This window comes from Bos indicus x Bos taurus, chromosome 15 (genome assembly GCF_003369695.1).
Source record: "Bos indicus x Bos taurus breed Angus x Brahman F1 hybrid chromosome 15, Bos_hybrid_MaternalHap_v2.0, whole genome shotgun sequence".
Lineage (NCBI taxonomy): Eukaryota > Metazoa > Chordata > Mammalia > Artiodactyla > Bovidae > Bos > Bos indicus x Bos taurus.
This window is the reverse complement of record NC_040090.1, coordinates 2,691,946-2,705,963: the sequence shown is the minus strand read 5'-3', so window position 1 is coordinate 2,705,963 and position 14,018 is coordinate 2,691,946. Positions and strand designations below refer to the sequence as shown.

The 14,018-nt window shown below is 46.6% G+C and overlaps 1 long non-coding RNA gene across 1 annotated transcript in view; it reads left to right on the top strand.

Moving 5' to 3' along the window:
* The window catches only part of LOC113905248, a 54,755-nt gene extending 49,281 nt beyond the window's left edge, over positions 1–5,474 (top strand). The window contains exon 3 of the long non-coding RNA XR_003514622.1: positions 4,207–5,474. This is a non-coding gene — a long non-coding RNA (uncharacterized LOC113905248). The remainder of the gene's footprint in view (positions 1–4,206) is intronic.
* Positions 5,475–14,018: the final 8,544 nt, after the last annotated feature.

The following is a 14,018-nucleotide window of genomic DNA, read 5'->3' as shown; positions in this document are numbered from 1 at the left end:
TGATGATCATGAAATTGTAAACCAAGTGGGGGGCCATCTGAGCACAAGGGCCCTGTCTGGGCAGTTCAGGAAGTGTTTGCACAGGTCACAAGCTCCTGAAGCTGGCTTGCCAGATCCTTACATGCGATGAACCCACAAGACTGGGACCAGTCACCTCTGACTTATTTTTGACAGTTAACCTGAAGATCCCACCCCACAGGATCGAATCCCTCTGTGTTGGATCAGATTTTCCCTGCTTGGCCTGGCAGTGAACTCAGACTCACTCACACTCACGGTGAATCAGAACTTGTTATTTTAAAATTCTATCAATGGCAATTTTAGAGTGGCTGCCACAGAATACTTAGACTAGTTAAACGTGGGAATTGAGACTACGGTTTATGTGTGTGTGTGTTTCCTTCTATGACTCCGCCGAAATGTCAGCAAAAGAAAAGTAAAAGGTATGAATCTACAAGGATAAAGAGATCACGGGAGGTGAGCAGAGCAGCTGAGAGAGAAAGAAAGCTAAATCTAAAGCCCCTAGAAAGGGGCAGGGAGAACTAACAAGGCATGAGTTGAGTCTTTCTGCAGAAACCCTTAAAGACTCAGGAGCTGGCACCCAGGTATCTTTTTTTGTGTGTTTTTTGGCCGCTTGGCTTGTGGGATCTTAATTGCCCGACCAGGGATTGAACTCCAGCCCTAGGGGGTAGAAGAGTCAAGTCCCAACCACTGGACTGCCAGGGAATTCTCTAGCAGCTGTCTCTAGAGTTAGAAGTAGGCTGGGGCTGAAAACAGGAAGCCAACAGGAAGTCCAAACAAAAAGCAGTTGCACCCCAGATTGGTTCTCTTGCTCCAAGAAAGACTGAGAGCAAATTTTTTTTCGCTGTAGAAGTCGACACACAGAGCTTTTGGATTTGGGAATGCCATGCAGAACTGAGGGCAGTAGTTGAGTACTGGTTGCCAACAGAGATTAATGAAAATCTACAGGAAGGCTGTCTGGCTTGCTGATAGCCAAATGGCCCCCAGAGTGCCAAGGCCAGGCTTCCAGCAGGGATGCAGGGAAGTCCCCTCTGGGGTGACCACCAGCCAGGAGAAGAGGCTATCTTGACCCCCCATCTCCAGAGGCCAGCACCCCTCTAAACTGCCCTTTGCTGACGTCTACAAGCAAGAAACCCAGGCATGCCGAGTTGTGCTTTGCTCTTTGATGCCAGTGGACATAGTAGGGGAAAGATACTAGAAGAAAAAACAAGATAAAAGTCAAGGAACAGGGGAAGGACTTGGGGGAAACAGAATACAGAGGTTAGACGTCAGCTTTGAAACACTGTAATTAACATAGCACGTGAGGCCGCCACTCCACATCACTTTCTAGTTCCATTTCTTGCTTAAATCCATTACCGCTCAGTGTTACACAATCTGTCTATTAGTTGTTCACTCTCTGTCGCTCCTCATTGAATAGCCCACTCTATGAGAGCAGGATCATCAGTGCTCATGACTGTCACAGAGTAAGTGCTCAACCCATGCTGGTGACTGAATGGATAAAAACTGTTCATAAACAAAAACAGGGCGCTGTAAAAAAGGCGCAATGACGAGCAGAAGAGACACTGGAATAATAATAGTGTGCTAAGAGAATTTAAAAATCCAGGGACTTCCCTGCTGGCCCAGGGGTTCAGAGCCCACCTGCCAAAGCAGGGCACGAGTTCAATCCCTGGCCCAGGAAGATCTCTCATGCCACGAAGCAGCTAAGCCCGTGTGCCACAGCTGCGGGGCCTGAGGACTGCAACCACTGGGGCCCACTTGCCTAGAGCCTGCGCTCGGCAACAAGAGAAGCCACAGAGATGAGAGCCCACGCGCCACAGGGACGAGTAGCCCCTGCTCACTGCAACTAGGGAAAGCCCACAAGTAGTAACGGATACCCAGCGCAGCCAAAACTAACTAACTAAACAATAATGGACTGACTCGCCAAAAGAAAAAGAAAATTTAAAAATTCAGTTCAGTTCAGTTCAGTCACTCAGTCATGTCTGACTCTTTGCAACCTCATGAATCGCAGCATGCCTGGCCTCCCTGTCCATCACCAACTCCTGGAGTTCACTCAGACTCACGTCCATCAGTAGGAGATTTAGAAAATAAAAGTGAGGAAATATCCTCAAATATAGAATAAAACAATGAAAAATAATTTAAAAAACCAGAAGAAAATTGGAAAGATTAACCAAAGAGTTTTAGCATGTGACTAATAGAAGTTCCAAAAAGAAAGAATAGAAAAATCGGAAGGGAAACGGTTGGCACAGAAACGATGAAGAAAAATTCTCAGAAATAAAAGGTATTTTCAGAATTCAAATTCACTGAGTCTGGAAAAATAAATACATACCATCTCAAGGCACCACTCAGGAAATTTCAGTTTTAGGGTTAATTATAAGATCCTAGAAAGCTTCAATGGCACCCCACTCCAGTACTCTTGCCTGGAAAATCCCATGGATGGAGGAGCCTGGTAGGCTGCAGTCCATGGGGTCGCGAAGAGTCGGACACGACTGAGTGACTTCACTTTCACTTTTCACTTTCATGCATTGGAGAAGGAAATGGCAACCCACTCCAGTGTTCTTGCCTGGAGAATCCCAGGGATGGGGGAGCCTGGTGGGCTGCCGTCTATGGGGTCGCACAGAGTCGGACACGACTGAAGTGACTTAGCAGCAGAAAGCTTCTAGAGAGTAAAATAACCACAAATAAAAGATGAGTGTCAGAATGGCATTGGGCCTCCCAGCAGAACACTGGAAACCAGAAGACGGGGACAACGCGTTCAAAGACTGAGAGAGCATGATCTGCACCTTCCAATTCTGCGCTCAGACACAGTGTTACGGGGGTGGTGCAAGAAAGAACTGCTCAGACACGCCAGGTCGAAAATATACACCGTCGATCAACCTGTGTCAGGAAGCCCCAGAGAGCGCATCAAAATTAGGAACTAAACCGAGAGAAGATCTCAGATTGAGAGGGGAAACGTATTCCCATCCCGACGGTATTCTCAGGACGAGCCCTCCGCATCAGATCAAGAGGGCGGCCAGTCCAGAGAGGAGCAGCAGTGTGCAGGGTCCCAGGAGATGCGTCTTTGAGAAACTCACGCAACTCGTGGCTTACCTGATGCATTTGTCTGGGCGTGGATGTTGAGTTGTGTTTGGACCTAGTCTGGGGATAGTTTGAGTCAATCGTACGTATATAAAAAGCCAAGCAAATGAAAAACGAAGGCAATATGAACTCAGGAAAAGCAAACTGCCCTGTAAGAAAGGGTATGTGATTGTAACATGCCAGACGACTCAGCCAAGAATTACATTTTTGTAGTCAGCCATGTCATGTAAGCCTTAAGTAGCAATTTTAACAAAAAATCTTGATACAACTTCATCGAGAGAATGTCGAGGGTATATAGGGATGTGTGGGTTAAAAGAATGAAACCCTTGTTTCCTATCCTGTGAAGTCCACAGTTAAAATTTTGAAACAAAAAAAAAGAAACAAGAAACACCCATAGGCACGTGATTTAGGAACACGATGGTGAACAGGCCAAGGAACAAACGGAGTTGAGAGGGGTCGCCTTGGGGTGTGGAGGCTGGGCACAGGCAGGGCTGAGGGCAGGGAAGGTTTTTCTGTTGCAAGCCTCGTGGTACCCGTTCACTCTTTAAATTGCACAAGGAAGTCCTTTGATGCTAAAAGTGATTAAAGGCGGTTTGCTAACGGGCTGATGCGCGGAACACCTCCTCTGTCATCTGTCCGCCTCTTGGCGTGGTGCTCACAGCGAGGGCTTGAGGGCAGCGGCGGCCTTGGAGCTTAGTCATGTGGAGTGTGACGTCTTCTTTGAAGCCATCACGAGCTTATCATGTTCTAGTCTCGCTGGGAACAGAAGGTCTGGGAACCAAGGGCTGGGAGATGGGCATGGAGCCTTTCACTACAGATGGAAGGATAAACAAGCATGCGTATACCATACAAACATCTGGCTATTTCTTCCAACGGGAAAAACTGCAACCCCCTTCTGACTTCACTTGCCCCCAGCTCTTTCCTATTTTTGTGTCACTTTGTAGCCACATTGTTCCAGGTCGTGGTCCTTACTTAGTGTCGTGAGGTCTTCTCCCCGGCTGCCTTGAACCCTGTCCAGTCTGTGCTCGCTAAAAACGCTGCTTCTTTCAAGATCTTTAACAGCCTCTGTGTTACTAAGTCCAATGGTGAATTTTGTTTTTATCTTCCTACTGACAGCATTTGATTCAGCTGATGGCATTGGATTCTCTGCAACACTTTGTACTCAGAAGGAGGGCTCAGGGTCATTGATTCTTCTGTTCCATGGCAGAAGGGGAAGAGAGCTGAAGGATCACCCTGGAGATTTCCGCTGCTTCAGCCTGGGAGACAGACATCTCCTCTTCTCACATATCATTGGCCACAACCAACCTTCTCTGTGCCCAGGAAGAGGAAAATAAATGGGATTTGGTGAACAAAAAGCATGACCTTGACTCAGTTACTCTTCAGGGTGTACGTGTGTGAGGGGCCAAGGGAGTACATGGACCATCGTGGAATTGTAGTTGTGTGTGGTTATGACATGTGCTTTATTATAAAAAAGTTTTTTAATACAATTCCCAAAGTGAGCTCTCTTCTTATCTCCTGCTTCGGATTTACGGCATCCATAGTCTCCACCTTTGCCCTGAAACAACGTTACTGCAGGACTCAGCAACTCCTTCAATTCTTTCACTCTTTACAACAGCCTGCAGACTTTTAGCCTCCTCTTAGACACTGGGAAGTGAAGACTGGAGAGGTTACATGCTTTGTCTGAGGTCACACAGCTAGCAAGTGGCTGACTTGGATGCCAGCCTGAGGGTCTGGGTTTCTGCCTTTGTTTCTGACCTCATCCTGCGGTCCTGGAGGGGGTAGACCCTATCAGAGACGAAGCGTCATCTTCCCATGACGTGTGGGCGCCTTCCAGCCCCAGAGCTCTCTGCTGCCCTCTCCTGACGTTCACAGTCCTGGGTGAGAAGTTGCTGTAGCTCCGGAGCACGCGTGATCTGACAGTCCCTAAGGCTGCAAGCTGTCTCCCCTCTTCTGGATATTTCACACCCCCCATCTCGCCTAATTCCCAGGCACTGAGTACATAGTAGGCACCGGGAAATATGTCTCTTGATTAATGTCTTAGAGCAGCAACACTGATGGGGTTGTCAGAGTACCTTAATGTTCCCACTACTGATGACTGTACACACATAATCCCATGGGTTCCTCATAACGACTCTGTAAGGAAGTGCTCTTAAGTCTCTGACACATGGGAAAACTGAAGCAGAGAGGATGCAGCAACGTGCTCAAGACTATTCACTTACTAACTATTCTATATACTGTCAATGGCCAGACCATGGCTTAGATGTTGGGATATAATTTTAAGTTCTCTGCATTTAAACAATGATTCAGAGATGTAGCTGGAGTTAGAACTCAGATTTGTTCTGATTGTTTAATAAAACTAAAACATATTGCATCTCTTCCTTCGAGGATGATTGTAAGGCTATTTTCTTTGTGAAGTTTTCTTTGAGTCTTCCTGTCTCCCTCCCAGATCAGATATGGAAGCACAATTAACGTCCTGCAAGTCCTCGGGGTTACAAAAGCACTCTTGACGGCCTCTCTGTCTCCTGGCCCCAGACATGAAGCTCTGGATGGCATCTTCTCGGGATGGCAAATGTCGGCTACTTGTGAATTACTGCCTGGGCTTGAGCTGTTTAGCAGGCATTGCTAATCCGTTACGACACCCTTTCAGAGACACAGCCTGGGAATCCTCTCTGCCTCCCCTCTGGACTACCACAGATTGCTGTAAAGGGCTTTTGATCCTCAAGGCTTTGCTCTGACACGCACTGCCACGTGGTGTGATGGGTGGGCCAGTTTGGGAGTGTCTCGGTGGGGAGAGCTGGGGCGAGCGTGCCTGTCAGACGACAGCAGTAAGCACAGCGCGTGTTTCTGGTCGGGGTGGTGATCTGACCCCTTGGGAGACAGTGCGATGCTACTTCATGACGTCCACTCAGACTGCAGGAGAGGTGAGCTTTCTTTTCCACTGGATTTGTGTGCAAGGTCATAAATCTGGAGCTCCTGGCAGCCCCTTGGCCACTGAGTGGAGGGGGCTTGTTGAGAGTGAAGCCAACACGGAAGTGGATAGAACCGGGAGATGGAGAAAGTTGGCTCTGGGGACTCTTGGGTTCTACAAACCCATAGGTTGTCATTCTCTCTTTTTTCCCCCAAATTGAAGTATACCTGCCGTACGATGTTATATAAATTACAGCTGTACCATATAGTGATTCATAATTTTTATTTATTTTAAAAAATTCGAATGGCATGTAATCTTTTTTTTTTAATTTTTGCTCCTCAATGTTTATTTCTTCAGGATAGATTTTCGGACGTAATCCCAAGAAGAAAAAAGTAAATATTGAAAAACGTTTGATACCAATTTCCCAACTACACAAAACAATTCCTTACAAAAAAAATCCTTACACAATATTTGTTGAGTGGCTAGATAAATGAAGAAATAAAGCTTTAAATGTGCTAACACACTCTCCAAACAAGCTTGTACACCTGAGGCTACACAGTAATGACCACGGATTGTTGTATCTCTCCTGTCTCTTCCTAATTTTGACGAGCAGAAGCGGCGTCTCACAGTTCTTTTTCCTTTGTAACAGGAAAGGCTGTGCATTGTTTTTCATATTCCTTTTTTTTTTTAACTGATACATATTTTGCCTCTTTTTTTGAATTTCCTTCCCATTTAGGTCACCACAGAGCACTGATTAGAATTCCCTGAGCGATACAGCAGGTTCTCGTCGGTTATCTGTTTTATTAGTCAGTGTTCGTCGCTCAGTCGCGTCTGACTTTGCGACCCTGTGGACTGCAGCCCGCCAGGCTCCTCTGTCCATGTTCCTCTCCAGGCAAGAATGCTGGAGTGGGTTCCCATTTCCTTCTCCCATTTTATACATTGTATCAATATTATATCAATCTCCCAATCCATCCCACCCTGATTGGCAAGTTTCAAATGTTCCACTCCATTTATAGTTACTATAAAGTAGTGACTGTGTTACCTTTACCCTACCAGGTGTCCTTGTAGTTTATCTTGTACACAATAGTCTATGCCTCTATGCCTCTCGATGCCGTTTTCCCGTACGGCCCCTGCCCTCTTCCCTCTCGCCACTGGCAGCGGCTAAGTTACTGTCTCTGTCTGTGAGTCTGCTTCTGTTTCTCGACATTTGCTAGTTTGTCAGATTCCACAAGTAAGTGTTATCATAAAGTATTTGTCTTTCTCTGACAGATAAATTTGAATTCCTGATTAAGAGAGCGGGAGTCAGTTTTTCTGTTATTTGCAACCAACATATTCCTGATAGACAAGGTCTCATTTTATAGATAAGGAACCTGAGGACCAGAGAAGGGGTAGTGAGGTCCCCAACGGCACCAGTGTGGTAAGGGGCATTCATCGCCTCAGCCACCCACCTTTAAAGAAACCTGGGGACTTCCCTGGCGGTACAGTGGATAAGAATTCCCCTGCCACTGCAGGGGACACGGGTTCAATCCCTGGCCCAGGAAGATTCCACATGCCTCGGAGCAATGAAGCCCCTGTGCCACAACGGCTGAGCCCACGCTCCAGGGCCCGTGAGCCACAGGGCCCGAGCCCCTGTGCTGGAAGGACTGAAGCTCCAGGGCCCGTGAGTCACAGCGCCCGAGCCCCTGTGCTGGAAGGACTGAAGCTCCAGGGCCCGTGAGTCACAGCGCCTGAGCCCCTGTGCTGGAAGGACTGAAGCCCCTGTGCCCAGGCCTGTGCTCGGCAACAGGAGAGGCCAGCACAGCGAGAAGCCCCACTCACGGCGAGGAGCAGCCCCACTCACCGCAACTAGGCAAGCCCCTGCGCAGCAGCAAAGACCCAGCACAACCAAAACAAATAAATGAAATAAAAAATAACCGTGGTCCCCAGTGCCTCCTTGTTCCTGTAGTTGTTCAGTCGCTAAGTCATATCCACATCTTTGTGACCCCATGGACTGCAGCATGCCAAGCTTCCCCTGGCATCGGGACCCTAGCAACATCCTGAGTACACAGGGATTATACAGATAGCCCTGCCATCCATGCAGTTTACTTCTGAATCTCTTCGTAATTGTTTTTAAGGGCTGTTCCTGGTCAATTCACCTTTCCTGGGACTTCTAGGGATAGCTGAAATTCAGATCAAGCAGTCTTACCATACAATTGAACTAATACATTTGTTTGACAGAGACCATTGTATCATGCACACACACACAGACACACCCCCCCAAACATTTAATTGTTGATGCTTCACTCACGTGTGAGCTCCTGGGGGATGGGCTACCCCGTGCTTCAGACTTCACCTGGTTTCCCTGCTATGGACGGATGTCCCTGAAGGCTGCTACAATGATCCTCCCCGAGGCCAGTGTTGGACACGCATTTGTCTGGTTTGATTTTCTTTTTCTTTTGCACTCAAGTTGCCTTGAATCTTAGAGTCTGAGCTAATTTGCTCCCTCTCTGTATCCACAGTATAAATTATTTTCACAAGTGCTTGCCTTGGTATCCGCTACAGCAAATCTTTTCTGAGCACCTTTAATCTATTTATTCATTCACTCCACAGTGACTCAACTCTATGTCTTAGGCAGAAAGCTATGAACAGCACAGATAAATCCCAGCTCTCGTAGAAGGTACTTATACATTCCAGAGGGCCTAGGAGCTGTTTTGTCTTCCTGCAGCTTCTTTGGGTGTACAGAACCTGTGCATCTATGTTAATAGCTTTTTATTTGTTGTGTACAGGGTGAGGTTTACTGGAAGGAAGGAAAACTTCATTTCATTGGTGATAATCATCTTTTTCTGTTTTTAATCCTTTCTCCTGTTGGCTGGAGAGTCGTTTCCTGGTCCCTTTTGTTTCTCTCTTCCTGTTGATCCTCTAAAGACGTCTATACCCCCTGGATCCTCTGGCCCCTTCGAGTGCATGCGTGCACCAGGTGTATCCTAGCGGACTCAAGCAATGTAGACAGCGTGATCCGTGCCCTACCCGGAGCACCAATTCCATCCTCCCTACAGCCTGAGGATCCATAAGGTTGGGTATCACAGGAAAAGACTTTTCTAAAATGAGTTAACTTCAAATCTTTATTTCAATTTCTTTCAACTTTATTACTATTTGAATCCTGAATGCTCAGGATAAATTCAGTTCATACTTAGTCTTGACAGCCTCTTACATGCCTGGTGCTTCAGTAACATGCCACAGATGGAGACAACATTAAGCCTGGCTAAGGTGGCATTCGATACCACAAAACTAACCTGGTTGGATGGCATCAGTGACTCAACGGACATGAGTTTGGGCAAACTGAGGAAGATGGTGAAGGACAGGGAAGCGTGGCATGCTGCAGTCCACGGGGTTACAAAGAGTCGGACACGACTGAGCGACTGAGCAGGAACGGCAACAAGGTGGCTGTGGGGACCACAAAACTGGCCTGGCCTGGCCGTGCTGGGCATCAGAATTTTGACCACAGTGAAGATTTATGCAATCTAAACATCTAACTTTATCTATTGACAGCCAGTGTGAGATGGAGTTCATGCTGTGAGAATCTCCTCTGCTCTACAAACGTAGCAAGTACTGGATAAGACAAACACAAACAGTAAACCGAAGAAGGCAGTCAGGCTTAGATAGCAGACAGGCACTTTCGAAGGTCCAGCTGGCACAGACCAGGAGTGAAGGGGGAGGTGGACCCGTGGTCTGGATGCTGAGGCACTTCGTGGAGGGAACCGAGTCGAGAGCATTTCCTGTGAGATGAGGAAACAGAGGCAGGCTCACGGACTAAAGCCCAGCGTGAGGGCGGAATTCATTTCTCATCCTCCACCCGCGTGGGGAGAGGTTAGAAATAGACCTGCTGCCAAACGCTGAAGGAGCAGTGGCTCCCCTCCAGCTCCAGGCTGGGAGCGATGGCTGAGTCAGCCTCCCCCCGACCCAGCCTGCACCGGCCACAGCCCACTGGCTCTGTAGAATGGTCCCTCTGGCTGCCTGCGGTAGGTTTGGCTGGGGGACCCCCAAAGCTGCTAAGCAGGACAATGGGATATATAGGTAAAGGAGAAGAGGGGAGGGAGAGAGAGAGAGAGGAGAGGGGGCTGAAACAAACACACCACCTCATATTCCAAATAAGACTATAAACCAAAGCAAAAAATTACAGGCCAGTATCACCAATGAACATGGTGCAGAACTCCTCAACAAAATTCTAGCAAACAGAATCCAACAACATGTTAAAAAGATCATACATCATGACCAAGTGGGCTTTATCCCAGGGATGCAAGGATTCTTCAATGTTCACAAATCAATCATTGTGATACACCACATTAACAAACTGAAAGAGAAAAGCCATATGATTATCTCAGTACATGCAGAGAAAGCCTTTGACAAAATTCAACATCCATTTACGATAAAAACCCTCCAGAAAGAAAGCAGGCATAGAAGGAACATACCTCAACATAATAAAAGCCATATATGATAAACCCACAGCAAACATTATCCTCAATGGTGAGAAATTGAAAGCATTTCCCATAAAGTCAGGAACAAGACAAGGGTGCCCACTCTCATCACTACTGTTCAGCATAAAAAAATTGATGAATAAAAGCTAGTACTAAGAAAAGTAGCCAACAAACCAACAGTTAGAACAGGAGTTCACTTCTGATGAAACTGATTTTACAGAATGATTAGACAAGGCTTAGGACTTCCCTGGTAGTCCGATGGTTTAGACTCCACACTTCCACTGCAGGGGACACAGGTTTGATCCCAAGTTGGGGAATTAGGACTGTGGATGCTGCATGCCCCAAAATTGAAAAAAAAAAATGTAGACAAAGCTTTCAAGTAAATATACCGATTGTTTCAAAGAAGTAAATAAAATAAAAACTTCCACTTCAATAACAAAAAGATTGGCTGTAAAAGAGTGGGGAGATATGAGAAAGAGCAAGTTAGAATATCTGAACATGAAGAAATGATCACATGGGGCTTTGAGTTAGGTGGCTATTTGGTTATACATATTAACATACAGGTTCACAATCCTTCTAAAGCACAGTGAAATCACAGTAAAGAGATTAAAGACAGGAGAAAAGAAACCAACAAGAAGGGGGAGAACAGGTGAAGAGACCACAGCAACAGTGTTTCGGAATCCGGAGAGGAGAGGAAGGAGTGGTCACCGATTAGTAAACCAGCCAGACCTTGAGTCATTGTGGTCTCAGGAAGCTCAAAAAACCCCAATTCATCCTGCTGCTGCTAAGTCGCTTCAGTCGTGTCCGACTCTATGAGACCCCATAGATGGCAGCCCATCAGGCTCCGCCATCCCTGGGTTTCTCCAGGCAAGAACACTGGAGTGGGTTACCATTTCCTTCTCCAATGCGTGAAAGTGGAAAGTGAAAGTGAAGTTGCTCAGTCGTGTCTGACTCTTAGCAACCCCATGGACTGCAGCCTACCAGGCTCCTCCACCCATGAGATTTTCCAGGCAAGAGTACTGGAGTGGGGTGCCATCGCCTTCTCCGCAATTCACCCTGAGAACCCTCTAAATCTCCAGAACTAGCAACTCCAGAAGACTCTGCACCTGGGCAAAAGTAGAGGCTAAACCAGAAGGGTTGAGTGCAAGTGGTTTGAAAAGCAAGTGCGCCTCGCTTTTCTCTCCCCCACAGTGCTCTCTCATCCAAGGAACACTGTAAGATGATGAAACAGAGCCTGTGTGTCTGTGTGCATCAGGCGTGGCTGGGGGTGGGACTACCATGTTGAAAGCCAGGGGTCTTGAGTGACCGTGTGTGGAAAGACTATGAAATGCTGAGACGCCCAGGACTTTCCCTCTTGGCTCTAGAATGCTGGGGGCCTGAACTGGACCGTCCAGTAAGTGTTTGGAAGATTCTTCTATGAGAAATAGAGCCAAAGAAGAAAGTCCTAAAGATAAAGACATGGAGAGGCTCCCCCAAGAAGTGACCTACTCAGACCACCGTAGGGGAAAGCTCCTAAGTCACACTCACCTGCCCAGAACTCCTGCTTGATCCTAAAGTGGCTCAGATGGTAAAGAACCTGCCTTGAATGCGGGAGACCCGGGTTCAGTCCCTTGGTCGGGAAGATCCCCTGGAAAAAGGAGTGGCTACCCACTCCAGTATGCTTGCCTGGAGAATCTGATGGACAGAGGAGCCTGGCGGGCTACAGTCCATAGGGTTGCTAAGGGTTGGGCATGACTGAGCGACGAACACTTTATACTTTGTCCCGAGGAGATGATCTAAGATTACTAGACAGTTGAGGGAAGCCTCTAGTGTGGAACACAGACAGCACAATGAACAGAAGAAAGCAACTTGGAGGGAATGGAGACTATATAGGGGGAGGAGGAAGCAGAGAACCAAAAATTGTAAAGTCAGTGTTGTTAGAGAAAAAGAGATTGTGTTTATGTAACAGAATGTTAAAAATTCAGAATTTTTTTTTAAAAGGACAATTAGAAATTAGAAACATGATGGCAGAAATGAAAAAACTCTGTGAAAGTGCTGGAAGCCGAAGTTAACGAATTTGCCTAGAAATCAGAACAAAAGCATGGAGCATAGAGGGGAAAATAAGAGAGAAAAGATAAAACATTTAACGTATGAATAATGTTAGCTCTAGAGGGAGAGAACGAAGGAAATGGATGGGGGAAAAGGAATAAAATAATTCTGGAAAACTTCCCAGGTTAAAGTACACGAATGTGGATGCTAAAAGAGCTCACCAAATGCCGAGTAGAATGGGTCATAATACAGCCAACCAAGGCACATCCTTGTGAGATTTCAAAACCTAGGGAAACAGAGATGATCCTAATGTGTTTCAGAGAAACACACACACACATTCAAAGGACCATGAATGATAAGGTCTTTAGTGTCTCAAGAAGAACGTAGATAAGAATGGAGTGATATCTCATAAATGTTAAAGGAAAGAATCTAGAATTCTATATCCAGTCAACCTATCAATAGAGTGTGGATTCTTAGAAACCCCCCAAAGAAAGAAACTCCAAATATCAGAAAGTATATGTTCTCACTGCTGTAAAGCATATTGGCGCAACATTGTAGATAAACCATACTTCAATTTTAAAGAAACATTGAAAGTATACTTTCCCATGCCTTTTCTTAGAGGGCCTTTGTGGAAGGGTGTGCTCCACACCATGAAGGGTGTAAGTCAAGAAAGGGAGCTAAACGAGATGCGGGGAGCCAGCGCAGAGCAGAGTGAAGGCAGCCCCGGAAGTGATGGTGACGGGGAACCCGCTAGTGGACAGATAATACCCGCGCAGAGGACAGAATCCAACAGGTGCAGAGTGGAAAACGCCGGGTCATCACACACGCTTCTGGAGTCACTGCGTGCACAGGCAGCAATATGTACCTACAGGAAGGTTTCCTCTCATTCAGGCCAAGCCGACTGTCCTCTGCCCTGAAGTCCCTGGAGACCAGGAGGCTCTTGCCATATTGTTGATAAAAAGACACACCAGATCTTTTTTAGCTTTCTGATTTATATTGGAGTGTAGCCGATTAACAGTGTTGTGATACTTTCAGGTGGACAGCAAAGGGACTCAGCCACAGACATATGTGTGTCCACTCTCCCCCAAACTCCCCTCCACCCAGGCTGCCTCACGACACCGAGCAGAGTTCCCTGTGCTTTACGGTAGGTCTATGTTGGTTATCCGTTTTAAATACAGCAGGGCACAGCAGACTTTGGTGCAGTCATCCCCATCAAGCCCTCATTCCGTCTCAGGCATAAGGACTTGTCCCTGTGGGCATTATCGGGAAAAGTGAAGGCTCCTTTGGCTCTGAGGTGGGCACTGTGCTCGGTCCCGAGTTTTCAAGTCTGATCTAACCCAGACTGCTTTTTCTCACTGTGCCTGGTACCTAGTAATCCCCACCACATAATTAAGTTATGAATAATTTAAACGATAAAATGTAGTTAACACATCCCTACCATCTCTTTTTCCACCTTTTGGGAAACTTAAGAATGCAACCTTGAATCACTCTGAGTAAAGAAGAAATAGATGACACAATAATAAAATATTTATAGCTGA